This window comes from Hetaerina americana, unplaced genomic scaffold (genome assembly GCF_022747635.1).
Source record: "Hetaerina americana unplaced genomic scaffold, ioHetAmer1.1.p SCAF_2, whole genome shotgun sequence".
Classification (NCBI taxonomy): domain Eukaryota; kingdom Metazoa; phylum Arthropoda; class Insecta; order Odonata; family Calopterygidae; genus Hetaerina; species Hetaerina americana.
The window spans coordinates 2,946,680-2,962,347 of NW_027286763.1; the positions used below are offsets into that span (position 1 = coordinate 2,946,680).

Genomic DNA, 15,668 nt, shown 5'->3' on the forward strand with positions numbered 1-15,668 from the left:
TATTTTATTTATTATTTGTTCTCTCAAAAATAAGTAGGGACGTTCACATTGAATACGTATTGCAAATTTAATCGCTAGTTGGATTGAATTTTTTATTCCTCCTAGGTATTAATATGACACTGACATCAAGTTTATCTGAAAAGAAAAGGCGTCGACTATTTTTTTCAGCTTTTTTACAATCAGCTGACCATATTCTAAATCAGTTCCGTTAATGTATAATCAAGTTTTACCACCGCTCACTTGTAATAAAGTTGATTTTTACATTTCATTTTTTCAATCTAACCTGTGCCAATCCTCCTATTTTGCGAGTGAACCCTTATTTCAATGAATTTTTAAAACAACAAATAAAGCAATAAGATTTACAATTCTTTATCCATACTTTTGTTTAATAAATTTATCTATCCCATCATTTTACCTCACGGCTAAATTTGTCTAGCGTTTGTAAATTATTGAGAGAAGTCTCTACCCCAACACGAAATTAAATACCGCAGTGAGACACACCGAAAGCATCCTGTAACGAAAGACAGATGACGCGATGATTCGGGGAAGCACTACCGAACAGTGGCCGAGCCTTAAATTCCATTCCATGCAATTTGTATTCACCACACACTTCGTTACAGTCAACTCGGAAGTGGTCAGCAATGGACAAGCTATGTCCCCAATTAATAGCTATTTTGCTGAGTAAGTACTGTGTACATTTTCCCCTTGATGATTGTAATGGAATCAACAAGTGTGTAGTACGGCGTTACCAAGTGCCTGGATCCATTTTTTATTCTAAAGTACATTTTCTCCATATCAAGAGAGTGGACGGTTAAAGTATATTTTCTCTCTTGGAATAGTGTTGCATCGGTGTGAGTTTTATAATATGATAATCATTTCAGACTATTTCTTTCATCGCTTAGCTAAATTTGCTTGTGAAATACCAAGCACTAGGGTGACGTTTAGAAGACATAGTTTTCGTATTCATCTTACTATGTACCTCAACAGTGGAGGTCACTCACTGCTTGTTGATTTTAAATTTGAGTTGTTTCTTTAGGCCACAGTAAGAGCTAGGCTTGTTAACTGTCGGGGAATAGCCTCCTCCCACGCAGTAATAATAATTGATAGGTCGACGATCGTGAAATCTGTAGATTTTGCCCTGTGTAACGAAGAAATTACTCTCAACAGGATGTATGTGAACGACGAAATAGTTCATTGAATATGAAATATAATAATTTATAAGGAGGGGTAATTAGCTACCGAGTAATAAGTCCGGTAAATTAAAAGTGCATTAAGTTTATTATTCATATTTTGGTGAATTGTTTTGGCTGTTGCATTGTTATCAAATCTACTTATGTATTGTGATTAAAGTCACAATACATAAGTAGATTAAATCATATCAAATCTATTTGTGGATGAGACAGTAAATTTTATCTTTGTTTTAGAATTTAACTACTTTCAGAATCGTATTAATGGTGAATATGCTTACCCGTTTATGTGTTTTTTTTGTTTTGTATTTATTTTCATGGTTATTACTCTGTTATATTCTCTAAGCAAGAATAGGGGTTCTTGCACCCTCGGATATCTATCTGGCGTAGGTGAGTTGTTGACGAAGGAAATATTTTGACCCAAGCATTTCGTAACCTTGTCCCAAGTTTAACAATGTGACCTGAGGGATTTACTTTACACGGGGAATTTACATCATTTGCTTATATATCAACGCTGCCATTTGAGGTGATCTGAAACTTTATAACCATAGGTGTAAATATAGTGGCTATGAAACCATGTTACATTGGTTTCAATGGCTTCGCCGAGTATGTATGTCAAGTGAGCTCATATAAAAGATTCTTCAGCTCAAATTTGATAATTCTGTAATAATTTTCAGGTCGTTCAAAATCATAGCAAATAGTGGTTATATAATAATGGAGTAATCTCTTTATTTCAATGTACAATTTTTGTGAAACTTCAAAATTGTTCATCCAATAGGAAAATGAAAGCAATTTGCAGTAACCTAAATCAGGTTTGTCTGAGAACTATCAGAAAAACCAGAAAACAGATTGTGACCCAAAGGTTAAGATTAGAGCTCACATTGTAGTGAATCCAATGACTTGTGGCATTAACCTATTCAGGTTGTGTGAAGCCCTGATTCTTTCCCTTTGGTGCTTGCCTGATATTCCCCATTAAACTTTGTTGGCCAGAATATTGTACCATTTCTATTGTGTGTGGAGTTGCCTTGATATCTCACCTGGATTTGAATTCAACATCCTCTGGTCAGTTGACTAATGTTCTTCCAACAACAGTTCCAAGCCACCACTGGAAAGTCACAACTAGTTGTAATAGGTAGTGCATATTTCAAAGGTCTCTCTCTCTGCAATGCATGCTTATTTGGACACCATCATGATAATGTATTAAGTAGTGAAATTAATAATGATTAACCAATGCCAGATTTTGCCTGGATGAACATGGAAAAGACATACCTGCATTTTGAAACTGTTATGATAAAATTAACATGTCCTTAGTGTATGCTACCGTTCTGATGAAGTAGAAAAAGAAAGCATTCTTTTTCCAGCATGACAGGTTACTTATTTTGGTCCATTTTTTTGTTATTTTAGTGCTCACTTTTACTCTACCCTCAATTTAATGTTAGGAACCATTCCCACCAATTTTCCTTACAAAGAGTCTGAATCAATTATTTCTGATCTGGGATTGTTTTGAGCTACACCTCACTTTCCAGAATCTCATTAATTTTCTGATCTCATCCGTATTAACTCAACTGGTGTGCACACCAGCTTATGAATATACTTTTTTGATATCAAGTGATCAAGAAATATATTATTATTATTAGGTAATCTACTGGTTAAGGTAGGTGTTTGGATGGACACAGCTACTAAATAAATATTTTGTGATTCCTAACAAAACACAAAATCCAGCATCCTACTCTACATCAGGTCCCTCTTCATCTCTGAGTACTTTCTTACTCCCTTCATCCCGTCCAACATCCCTATCCTGTTCCTTCCCTTTCCTCTTTTGCCCAACATTCTCCCCTCTATCACAGTCTTCAACATCCCACTGGCAGTCAACACCCCCTTCATCCACTTTTCCTGCATCCATAGGATTTCACCCAACGAACCCCTCTCTTCGCCCACCATACCAAGTACTTCCTCATTTGTTTTCTTCTCGGTCCATTTCACCTTCTCCATTCTTCTCCACACCCACATTTCAAAAGCCTCCAGTCTACGTCTATCCTCCTGCTTCAATGACCACGTTTCCGTGCCGTACAGAGCTATGCCCCATATCAAAGTTTTTACGAGTATTTCATTACTCAACGTCCCTGTCATCAACTCCCTCCTCCTTGTGAAAGCCTCTTTGCCTAGCGCAATTCTTCTCCTAACGTCCCTACTACTTTGATCGTCTTGGTCCAAAACACTACCAACATAAGTAAACTGTTCTACCTGCTCTAGTTTTTGCCCTCCTATTTTAATGTCTAGCTTAGCCTTTTTCTTTCTAGAAAATCGCACAACCTTTGTTTTATTAATTTTGATCCTCATCCCATACCTGTCGCACTGAATTTCCAGTTCACTCAGCAATGCTTGCAGCCCCTTGGCTGACTGACAAATTAAAGCTTGGTCATCAGCAAACCTAACTGATTTTACGAATTCCCCGCCCACTCTCATTCCTGCCTCCAGTTCTTCTCATGTCTCTTTAATCATTTCCTCTGCATACAGGTTGAACAGCAACGGTGATAATGGGCAACCCTGCCTTACACCTCTTCCTAACACTGCCCAACCAGACTCCCCGTTTCCCACTCACACCTGAGTAGTCTTAGACATGTAAAGGTTGCGGATTAGCCTCCTTTCCCTTCAATCTATTCCTATTTTCTGCAATACACTCATTTGTTTTTCCCAATTCACTCTATCAAATGCTTTCTCGAAATCTACGAAACAGGCAAATACCTCCTGGTTGTATTCTATATTCCTCTCGATTAATAATCTCATTACTGCAATGGCATCACGCGTACCTCTCCCCTTCCTAAACCCAAACTGGTCATCCCCTAAGTAATCATTTGCCCTACTCTCTATCCTTTTGTTTATGATCCTGAGAACAACTTTAGCTGCGTGGGATATCAAACTTATTGTCCTGTAGTCCTCACATGATGTAGCCTTTACCTTTTTTGGAATAGGAACTAAAACTGATCTTACAAAGTCTTACGGCCAGATTCCTTCCTCATAAATACTATGAATCAGCCCATATAGCCTCTTCCTCCCATATTTTCCTAAACATTTCAATAGTTCCGCGGGAATGTTATCCACCCCCCCGGGCTTATTTAGTTTCATCTCCCTTAATGCCCTTTCTATCTCATCGTCGAGTATGCCTGGACCTAAGCTATCTTCCTATACATCATGCTCATTTTCTATGTCTAACTTTGTTGGTCTAAGTTCTTTACCATACCGTTCTTTTCATGTCTTCCTTCCATCTCTCATTGATCTTTCCTGTGCCAACTATTACCTTACCCACCTTATCTCTAATTGTTAGGATAGATCTCCCTTTCTTACTTCTTGATAATGATTTAACTTTGCTGTACAGCGCACCGATTTCACCCTTCCTCTGCAGACTTTCCATATCCTTGCACTGCGTCTTCCACTGTGCTTCTTTTGCTTTATTTGTTACCCACCTCAATTTATTGTTTAATTCTTTGTACTTCATTTTGCCTAATTCTGTATTTACATTCTTCCATTTTCGCCGCTAATCCATCTTTGTTATCACCTCATCCGTGATCCATGGTTTCCTAGTCCTTTTAGCGTCAACGGTTCCAATAGTGTCTTTTGTGGCTTTAGACAACCCTATCTTGATACTTTCCCATTTTTCTTCGATAGTACTTAGCTCTTTACCATCCTCCATGATTTCCTCTACCGCCTGTTGGTACTCCTTCTGGTGCTTGAGCTATCGAGGAAACGTAATTTACCCTGACATCCGTGGGTCTAATATGTCGCCATGCGCCCCGATACTTTCGCCAAGAGATGGCGTCAGGGGGCTGGCTCAAGTGGTTAAGAGCATCCGCCCGGAAAGATCCGGTGTTCGACTCCCGGTCAAGGAAATATTTTTACTCTTGTGATGCGTTCGATTGCGCCTTCCACACCTTTATTGTGTTCGTCCTTTATGTGTGTGCCTATCCCTTTTCCTTATATCTGTTTCTATATGAATGAGTATATATATGTATATATATATATATATATATATATATATATATATATATATATATATATATATATATATATATATATATATATATATGCATATGTATACACACACATACATACTTTAATACATACATATGCGAGGGTGCTCTGAATAGTTTCCGACCTAACAGAGGGACAACATTTTTTCTGAAATTTTTGAGGTCGGAAACATTTCAGACCACCCATGTAAACATGTATATATATGTGGGTCGCGGTAGTCCAGGGGGTAGAGTGTTGGACTGCTGACCAGAGGGTCCCGGGTTCGATTCCCAGGCAAGTCTCTGGGCAACTGCAGCTCCACCCACGTGGAGCTGCAGTTACGTGGTTTTACGAGTACCAGATCTTCCTGGGACACCAGAACCGGCACAGGGAAATGAGCTGGCCCCCCTACCCTGATGTGTGAATTTCACACGTCGTATAGGGCTTAGTACTGGGTGAGCTCTACCATCACCTACCAAACTGACCTTCGGGTTGATTACTGTGTTTATGGTTTTATATATATATATATATATAAAATATAGATAATATATATAAATAAAATATATATATATATATATATATATATATATATATATAAAATATATATAAATATATATATATATATATTTATATATATATTTATATATATATAATATATATATATATATATATATACTTATTCATTACTCGCTCATTAGAGTTATTCACTCGGCTCATAATTTGTTAAGAAGTGATTCCATGGAATTGCAATGGCTTAAGGAAGGGAACCATAATTGACATGATGAATCATAAACTTTAAAGATCGTCATGTCATTATAATTTCCAGAATGAAAGTAACTAAATACAATGGAATAAAATTAAGTAGTAAAATTTGATGATAGTAAAATTCATATTAATTTGAAAAATAATAATTTTATCGTATGTCTACCTTAAGATTTGCATTTTCTCGAATTTCTTTCTTTACTCTGCTACTGGATAAAGATTTTGTGCGAAGAGAAACAGGTTGAACCCCCCTCCCCCATTATTTATTAGATTGCATTTTAATATTTTTAAAAGGCAAGTTTTATCAGGATTTGAATGTAATATTAGAGTGATATGCCAAACCTTGAGAAGGTCCTATAATGGGAGTTAGAAATGCAGACAACAACCGTTAAGAAATATGGATCACCATAAATGAGACCAAGTCGGTCTCATTATGTCTTGAGCATCGTCACCCGTAATGACTCCACCAGGGAGCATAATCACTGACTACGTATAGTTGGCCTCTGACCTTTTGGATTTCTTTGGCTCAACATGAAGCATACCTAACCCTTAATGTCCTCAACAGTAATTGCTTTAACCTACTTTTACTCTTCCTGATACATAGCATATTTCTCTTTCCTTCTAAAGGATATGAATTAACAGTTACAGCTGAAATCATTGGATCAAAATATAGTGGTGTGTTAGATGAAATCCCAAGCATAATCATAAAATGCTCCATTAGATCAAGTTCCTTCATCTGTGCTTCGTCAAAGAGTCCCTCAGATTCTGATTTTTTATCCCCATTAAAACTGCCAGAATTAATGCCTTGTTTATTTGCTTGCTTTTATAAAAATGTAGCAAATAAACAAGGCATTGATTCTTATCAACCAATATCTTTGCGCTACCAGTTAAGCAAAATTATGGAAAAAGGCTTTTACAATAGGCTTATGGGTTATCTTGAGAGAGAGAGCAATTACTCTGGCCTTTTCAAAATTGCTTCAAAAAGAATAGATTAATTTCTTCATCAATTCTCCATGGTTGACCACAGACTAACAGTACTTGATCAGAGTGAAGGACCTCTGTGGATATTTTTCAACTTTTCTGAACCCTTTAAAAAATGTAAATCACCAAAACTTCAAATTGTTGGCATCAGTCGGAGGCATTTCACGTGACTGGTTTGAATCGTATGAATATGCACAGTGTGCGTCAACATACCTTTTTTAAAAGGGGTTTTGCTTTGTGAAAAAGGAAGTTGTGTTGCTGCCCGCTGTTCCTGACTACAAATAGTCAGTGGAAATCATTGGAACTGGAGCCAAGTGTCTATCACCTCATGAAGTGTCTACTTTAGCAGTAATTCTTGTCCCAATACCCTCTGTAGCAAATTTAACTCACCATAGTTCTGTGGTAGTCTAGCAATTATCTACTTGCTGCCAGGAGGACTTTTCAAATCAAAATGTTGAAAAATCACTGCAATTATACTTTTCCAGCATGAATAAAAGAAAATTGTCCGGTCACATTGAACTTCGAGGGAAACAGATCCTTCAGTCATCTAAAACGAAGTCCATAGGAACTGTAATTGACAACCACTTTAAATTGTTGGTACTAATCATAGCACTTCACATGCATTTGTTATCCTACCAGAAATACTAAGCAGTATTTGCGAGTGTTCTACTGTCCTAATAAAATGGAGAATTCTACTCCCATTGCATCCCAGTATTTTGTTTACCAGTGCATACCTCATCCTTTTCTGAGACTATTTTCAAAAATCAAAGCCAAGGGTTTTAAATCTCATGAACACATTGGTGCTCCTCATTGGCCTCTAAATAAAAAATTTAACTGACTTTCTGTGCTATTTTTATGTATCATTGTCTTCTTACTGAATGTAAAAACAATTTTTCTCATGGCATACAAAATTCAAATGTTCATACTTATGTGATCAGACTCAGAAATGATGTACTTAGCATATTTGTGTGCTCTTGTGCAACAGCAATTGGACCAAATCCCATAGCATTAGTGCTCTACAAGGTGAATGATGAACTTAAAGGCATTGACAAGTTAACTGTTTTGAAGAACAGAGTTAACACTTTTTAAAGACTCCCTTCATAGTACTTAGGCCATAAAATGTGATTTGTGAGGTGTTTTCTCTTACGATAGATCCCACTGTAAGAAATACATGCACTCAAAACTGACAAACACATCAATTCCTGGCAAATCTCATTGTAAGGCCTCAGGTATAAATTTCATTCAATTGCACATTTGGTTTTTTTAAATTGTTACAACCTTCCGAGTTGCATTTAACTTGTCTATTCAGGTTGTAGTGCTGCCATCTCATATTGTAGAAATAAATGGATCATATGTATATTAAAACACAGATATAATACTACTTTTCCATCATTGTTTATTGGTACCATGCGCTTTACCATGTGACAGCATTATCAAGGACCTAATGATGCCTTAACACCATGAAACATCCGTGGAAAAGTATTATTGCATCTTCATTTAAATATGAATGCAGAAATTTCATGAATTGAAGCCTGAAGCAGTTAAGCGTATTTTAGAAGGTCATGTTATATTGATTTGCAGAAAATGATTAGAGGATTGCAAATATGTCAATAACTCAGTTATTTCCATGAAGAGCTAAGAATATTCAATTTTTCCCAGCTCAACTTTGTGGAAGTTCATGTTTATTAAATGAAGAACACAATCAAAGGACAGTGGAAAGATGCATTGTGTTCTTCATTTAATAAGCTAAGAATATATTGAAAATATTTTATTTTGGTCTTGCCAAATAGGGGCCATCCACATAATAATAATAATAATAATACTTTGCATATGGTTGTTGATAGCAGTGATTGATGCCAAATTATTTATTCAGTTATAGCATGCACAGCGGAGGTGGAGAGTGGTGTTGGTGGGAGATCCAGCCAATCAGCTCCACGGGGCTATGGAGTGCATCCGCGGTATAATAAAGGTGGTTATATGTATGGAATGATGCCACATGCGGGATTGTATCCATATTCTCCACAAAAATCAACAATAAAGAGTAAGGTTTAAATTCCAAAAATTAGTTTGCTTATTTTAGTCAGTTGGAATTTCTTTCACTGAATTGTTATTGCTTTGTTTAAGGAGTCAGTATCACTAATTAGCTTACCATTTTATTGTTCTCTAGCTCCAGAAGGGCGGAAAGGGGGCCATGGATTGACTGCATGGGGAATCGTGGGAATAATTTTGGCAGTTATATTTTGTGGAACAGGAGTGTATTACTGTGCTAGATTTTACCCAATATTTTGCAAGAAAGAAAGGAATGACAATTTTGAGTTATAACCTCAATGCTATTTTTAATACAAGGACTTCCAATGAGAAGGTTTCTAATGCATCAAAGGATTTCCTGAATGTAAATACACATTCAGTGATAGTTCTGAAGGAGTTGAATGATTTCATCAGTGTTAACTTGGCTGTTTATTTTTAGTGTTATTAAGTAAATTGTCAAATACTGAAATTCATTCGTCAGCTTTTTGAAAATCTTTTTCATATTTTTTAGGTACCTAAAATGAGTTAGTGCTTGGGCTTATGTTTAATGTATTACAAATTAATAGCTGTGGATTCTCATTTATGAGCCAGCGCAGGGATAAGAAGATTTTAACATTCTGTAATATTTGCCGATTTAATTACAAGTGGAGTTTTCTGATAAAAAGTGTAATGAGCAAGTTTGGGAATGAAGATAAAATTCCATTATGCTTAGAATGTATCTTGTCAGAAAATGTACTCGCTGCCAAGATAATCACGCCAGAAGTTGGTGGAACCGTAATTTTCCAATGGTTCCAAACATTCCCTTTGGGTGTGTGCGTTTTTGGTGCACTGAACCTCTCACACCTTGCTTTTCTATCATTAAAACGCAAAGATGGAACTAGAGATGCTGTTAAAATATTCAACAGCATGTTCAGTGCTAGGAATAATCAAGTGAACTAGAAAGTATTTTGAAAAGTTTTACAAAAGGTTATTTTTTACGTAAAAATATGACTGCACAATTTCAAATTTTGTAAGAATAAACGTATTGAATTTCCATTCATTGGCTGGGTATTGTGAAAGTGCAAATTATTGGTGATATTTGAATTGTCCCAGTAAACTCAATACATTGTTACCTGTGATCCAAAAATTTAATGAATGAAAGGTGAGATTTTTAGATGGTTTATGAGCATTGGTTGATTCGCTTCACTTTTATTCCATGCCAGATTACCTGTTTGATAATGGTATTGCTCAAAAAATATTTTCATCGTCATGAGTTTGATCATTTTACATGTTCTTTATTTTATGTTGCAACAAATGTGTTTTTTGCCCTCCTAGTCCTCTGTTTATTTTAGGGAAGTTTTCTTCGTATGAGTGCATTCACATGGTCTGAACATCTAGAGTGAAACTGAGTTATTTCCAAATCATATCAGTATTGGTACCCCATGTATTTTTTAGACTTCCGGTCATTTGTGATTTATGAACCAATGTGAGCTTAGTGATTTTTAGTTACTTAAATTTCAACTCTTTATCTTACATTTTATGTTGATTATTAATTGTACAATGAAAGTTTTTATTTCATTATTTTTTTGTTATGAAATGTTTGGTGGGCACACTTAAAGGTTGTGCTACGTTTATTATTTGGAGCATTCCAATTAAAGATGGCCTCCAGAAATATATTTAACTGAGATTTTTCATGTCCAAAAATGTCATGTGAATAAATATGTCATTATTTAATAAAAAGTATTAAACAAAATGAGTTTGAAGGAGGTTCACTATGTGAATAATATTAGGATGAGAAGTGAAGCTTCTGTCTAAGAGGAGGTAATCATCATGTGTTTTGTACTGTTTTATGTAATTGTTTCTTACATAATACCTATGTTAATAGCGCACCTGTCATCTTTGTCTCTGTTTGCTTTTATGGTGGTGAATCAAAAATGTTTAAATATTCAACTCGTACATTTTATAAATTTACATGAAAGAAATGAAAAATGCCTTACAAAAGTGCTCTCTATGTGTCAATATAATGTGAAGTTTTGTACTTAATTCCCTGCCATTTTTAAATGGTAGTGAACTCCATACTGTATTTACATTGTATTTGAATATGAATTTTTTTATGATATTTTTTCAAGACAAGACTGTTTATAGTGCCTCGAGTTAAATTAACAATAAAATAAGCATTTGTATAACTTTTTTTATTTGACATTTACATTTATGCTTAAGGGACGTGGTAGTCCAGGGGGTAGAGCGTTGGACTGCGGACCAGAGGGGCCCTGGGCAAGCCTCTGTGAGCACCCTCGGCTCCACCCAAGCTATGTGATTTTTCGGGTACCAGATCTTCCTGGGAAACCATAACCGGCACAGGGAAAGGAACTGGCCCCCGTACCCTGATGTGTGAATTCCACACGCGGTCGGGCTTAGTACTGGGTGAACTCTACCATTACCTACCAAGCCCACCTTCGGGTTGATTACTGTGTTTGTAGTTTTATTATATGTGCGTAGAAGGATGTTACCATCAAATTTCAGCGGAGCATGACCAATTTCAATAAATTTACTGTAAAAAACATGATAATTGCTATAGTTAGAAGAGTTTCTCTTTCTTTTAAGCCATGAGCTGCCAGATTGATCAATTCATTCCTAGTATGGGAGCAATTGAAAGCCATTTGATGATAAGATTTACTGGAATGCAACGTGTGTTCATTGACTCATTCCTAAATATAGTCACTAGGTGACAGAAGCCTATATATTAGGATTAAGGGGAATTTGCAAACTCAATGAAAGATGGTACAAATAAAATAATAAGAGAATGATGAATAGTGCAGCTACAGCATATAATTCATTTTTAATTATATTTGAAGAAACTAAAATAGGCCTCAAATGTACAATGAATCATGGCTTAAATTGCTTTTGACATAATAGAAGTTAGAAATGGTAATACTTTGGTAACCAATTTCTAAAGATGGTGATCGATATATTTTTCATATTCTTTGAGAAAATCTATGCCAAGATTGGCTGTTTGCTTTGGACATTTCCATTAAAATTATACTTCCCCAGAACTAATTAATTTATTAACTACGGAGATACTAACCCTTCAAATTCCTTTATGGGTAGGAACTGCCTACCATATCTTGATTCTATGGTAATAACTAAGAGGAAACTTCTCTCTTTTACTAATTTATTCTATGCTACACAATTATTTCATACTCGCCTGTTTTGATTCTGTCACATTATGTGTACGTTATTCTCTTCATGACATTCTGTTCCTGGGATTAAAACAAATATTTTTGTCCAGAGTTTTCACATTTATTCATCCATAGTATCCTGTCTACCCCTTCCTCACAACCAATTACCCCGCCCTAAAATATGTTTAATTGAATTTGTGCATTGGCTACCGTTTAAGTACATGACACTGAAAACTACAATATTACTACTAATATTTCCTTTATTTCTGTATGTGTGAATATGCACCGAATCTCCAGACAAATATTAATGCATTATTATTTGAGCAATCAAAAAAGTAAAATTTAACGAACAGGAAACATTAAAATATGTACCTGCATGTGCAATGAGTTCATGCCAAAGTGTTAATACTCTCAACCATTGTCTCAATATGGTCAATCTTTTTTCCATGATACTTAAAGGAATGGCAGCAATTATTAATTAGATGGATGATTCTTGAATATTTTGTCCTGCCAATGAATTATTTGTGATCTCGACTGTTTTTGAGATTCAAATGTTGAGTTCAGGATATAATTGAATTGATCTTTCTGATATTGATTCATTGATCACCACCTAGAATATTTGCTAAAACGTTATTAGGGGAAAAATTGTGTACTTGGATCATTTGATTTTGATATTACACTTCAATATGTGAATTTGAAGATAAAACATGACTCATCTCTAAATGCAACTCTTGTTATATTTCACACCATCCTCAATCATCTACAGATTTATTAACCAAAGTCCACTGAAGATATGTGGTATATAATTGGAGAAAATTTCACTCAAATTCATCGAGAAATCTGCATGCAAGTTAAAAAGAGGTCTGAAAATAACGATATCAAGGAGGACAGGTTGAATTTGGGCGAAGCAACATAATCTTGTCATTTGAAGGTAACTGCATGACATTCTCCTTGATCATAAATTTGGGCCAAAGAACTTTTTAAAGTAAACCAATAATGGCCATGCCAAACTATGTATTAAGACTTCTTTGAATCCTATCCATTAACTATCCTATCTACTTTCGAAATTCAGGTTATATGACAAATTGAGTTAATGTTGCTACCACATGAAACCATGCAACCAGTACCTGCAATGTGGGAGTTACCTTAAATATAGTATATTTTTAGTTTAGCTGGAAATAATTACTCTAACTATACCATAATTTTTGAGCATCAAGAAATTAATAGCTTCAATTTATAATCCAGTTAGGTATGATGATGTTCCGATTTTATTTGGTGGATAATTGTTATATTCTCTCTCTCTAAATTATTAGCCTTTATTCTGTCCAATACTAGACTGAGTAGGCATTTTAATAACTCGAGCTATTTCATGTAGTATGATGTCCAGTACCTTGATGTGATGAAATGTCTTGTGCAAGTCCCATTGGCTCCTGGAGTTATGTTGACAGGGGAAATTATAATTATTCTTGGATGTTTATGCAAGATAGTTAGAAAGGTAGGAGCCATGCAAAAGGTAGTCCCACTAACCGTTAGGTGTGCCCAAAAATATTGCATTCTCAGAGAGAAAAACTATAAAGCAGCCAGAAGGCTGGTAGTTATCACTATGCCATTGGTTGGGCCCAAAAAGAGGAAAAGGCCACTGATACACCTTCATTCACCCTGAATTGACAATTCATCACTACTACTTTTTGTCACCACTGCTTAAAGAAATTTCTACATTATATAGGATCTACATTATAATTATTAATGGTATGAGATTTAATGTACTAGTAATTGTTTAAATTTCCTTATCATTAAGAAGACTAAAAGCAACAACCAATGAGCATTTTATACCTAGGATACCTATTTATTTTCTAAATTGGATTAAATTAATTGATTGAGAATTTGACCTCACATGAAAATAAATGCTTAATGATGGGTAATGAGGACCTTTAATCAATGCAATGCCATTTCAATGAAGGAATTTGAGAAAAAAATCAAGAAACCAACACTAGGGCCGAGACATTTGTCATTTAGCCATATGGCAAAGTACATGGACATTTGAAGCCATTACTGGTCCTATGGCTCACATACATGTCTTTCATTTTGAATCTTCACCTAAGACATTGTTTGCCATCAAGCATTTGAACATAGCTAAGTTACAGTATTCATTAGGAAGGCATAATTTTTCTGCTATTAATTTTCTCTTAAAAACTAATGTCCTCAAAGCATGGAACTTAATTAAATGAAGAATACAATGTAACTTCCCACTGTCTTTTATTCACGTACAACCAGATGGAAAAAGGAATGACGATGGACAAGTGGGAAGAGCTCGAAACCAGGAAGAATTTAAAAACGGGTCATTTGGTTAACAATTTATTGTTTGAATACCTCTCCCCAATCCTGGAAGTACCCCTTTCCTTCACAGATTGACCCAACAAAACCCCCCCTCCCCACTGCCAACCAACCAATCACCTTTCCTGACGCTTAACACCCTTCTCCATCAACGCCAATCGCAACCCCATTTTCTTTCCCCTCCTCTCCCTCATGAATGGTATATAAATGGACCTATTCTTGATTAATTTGTATCTGATGATGCCACTTGAGCATTGAAACTGATTGTACATGAATAAAAGAGTGGAAAGTTACATTGTATTCTTCATTTAATTGAAATGAATTTCCACAAAGTTGAGCCGGAAACAATTGAATATTTAAAAAGCATGGGACTTCTTGATAGGTCACTGAACAAGGTAAAATAATATCAGGTATATTTCAAATGGACACATCCTCTTATCCGTGAATCGCGAGCCTATTAGTAATTTTTGTTTATGCTTTAGATCTGCTGACTGACAAACTTGAAGCAGGACACCATTTGCTGAATCACGTAGAGAAGGGAGCTCACAGTAAGCACCCATGCCGATCATATAATTTTACATCGCAGTTCACACATTTTATTCTCTAAATTTTTTGATGGACTAAAGAATAATAATCGAGTCACAACTCCATTGAACCCTCGCTCTTGACGGGAGGTGAAATTGGTAGCCAAAGGTCAGTTGACCTATGGAACTTGAGTAGGAAACAATAACCATTCAAATTGTTTAGGGCCCACTTTTCTCTCGAAACACTTCCCCAGATCTCCACTTCCAAGTGTAGTGTGATAGGGATGCGTCTCATCCTAGGGTTCTCATTGTGCTTGAAAATTGGGGAAAGATGAGGAATACAATGAATTTTGGCCATTGCTGGACAAACGTCTTCTTTATGTCTGACGCTGAAATTCATGTCCCAAGACCGGAAAGGGTCTCCATCACAGGGCTCTCAACAGGAGGGGGAGCTGTCGTGCATATTACAAAAAGTGAACCACGGCATGTGATTCAACACTCAGTCCTCCATAAGATTGTGGTTTTTAGGGTGATTCTTAAGGAAAATTCATGTTGCATTTTACCAAAATCCCTTAATATCCAAAACGGTTTATGGCCAACCTTCCTTTTGGTTGATGCCAGCCAATTGGGAATTTGCAACAAAATACATGCTGACATCATAGTAGATGAAAAATACAGTTGAACTT

At 35.8% G+C, this 15,668-nt stretch overlaps 1 long non-coding RNA gene across 1 annotated transcript; it reads left to right on the plus strand.

Annotated features, from left to right (window-relative positions):
- Positions 1 to 423: 423 nt before the first annotated feature.
- Positions 424 to 11,110, plus strand: LOC139687650 (uncharacterized). The gene is made up of 3 exons (XR_011700652.1): positions 424 to 681; positions 8,812 to 8,979; positions 9,106 to 11,110. It is a non-coding gene; the product is annotated as an uncharacterized lncRNA (long non-coding RNA).
- Positions 11,111 to 15,668: the final 4,558 nt, after the last annotated feature.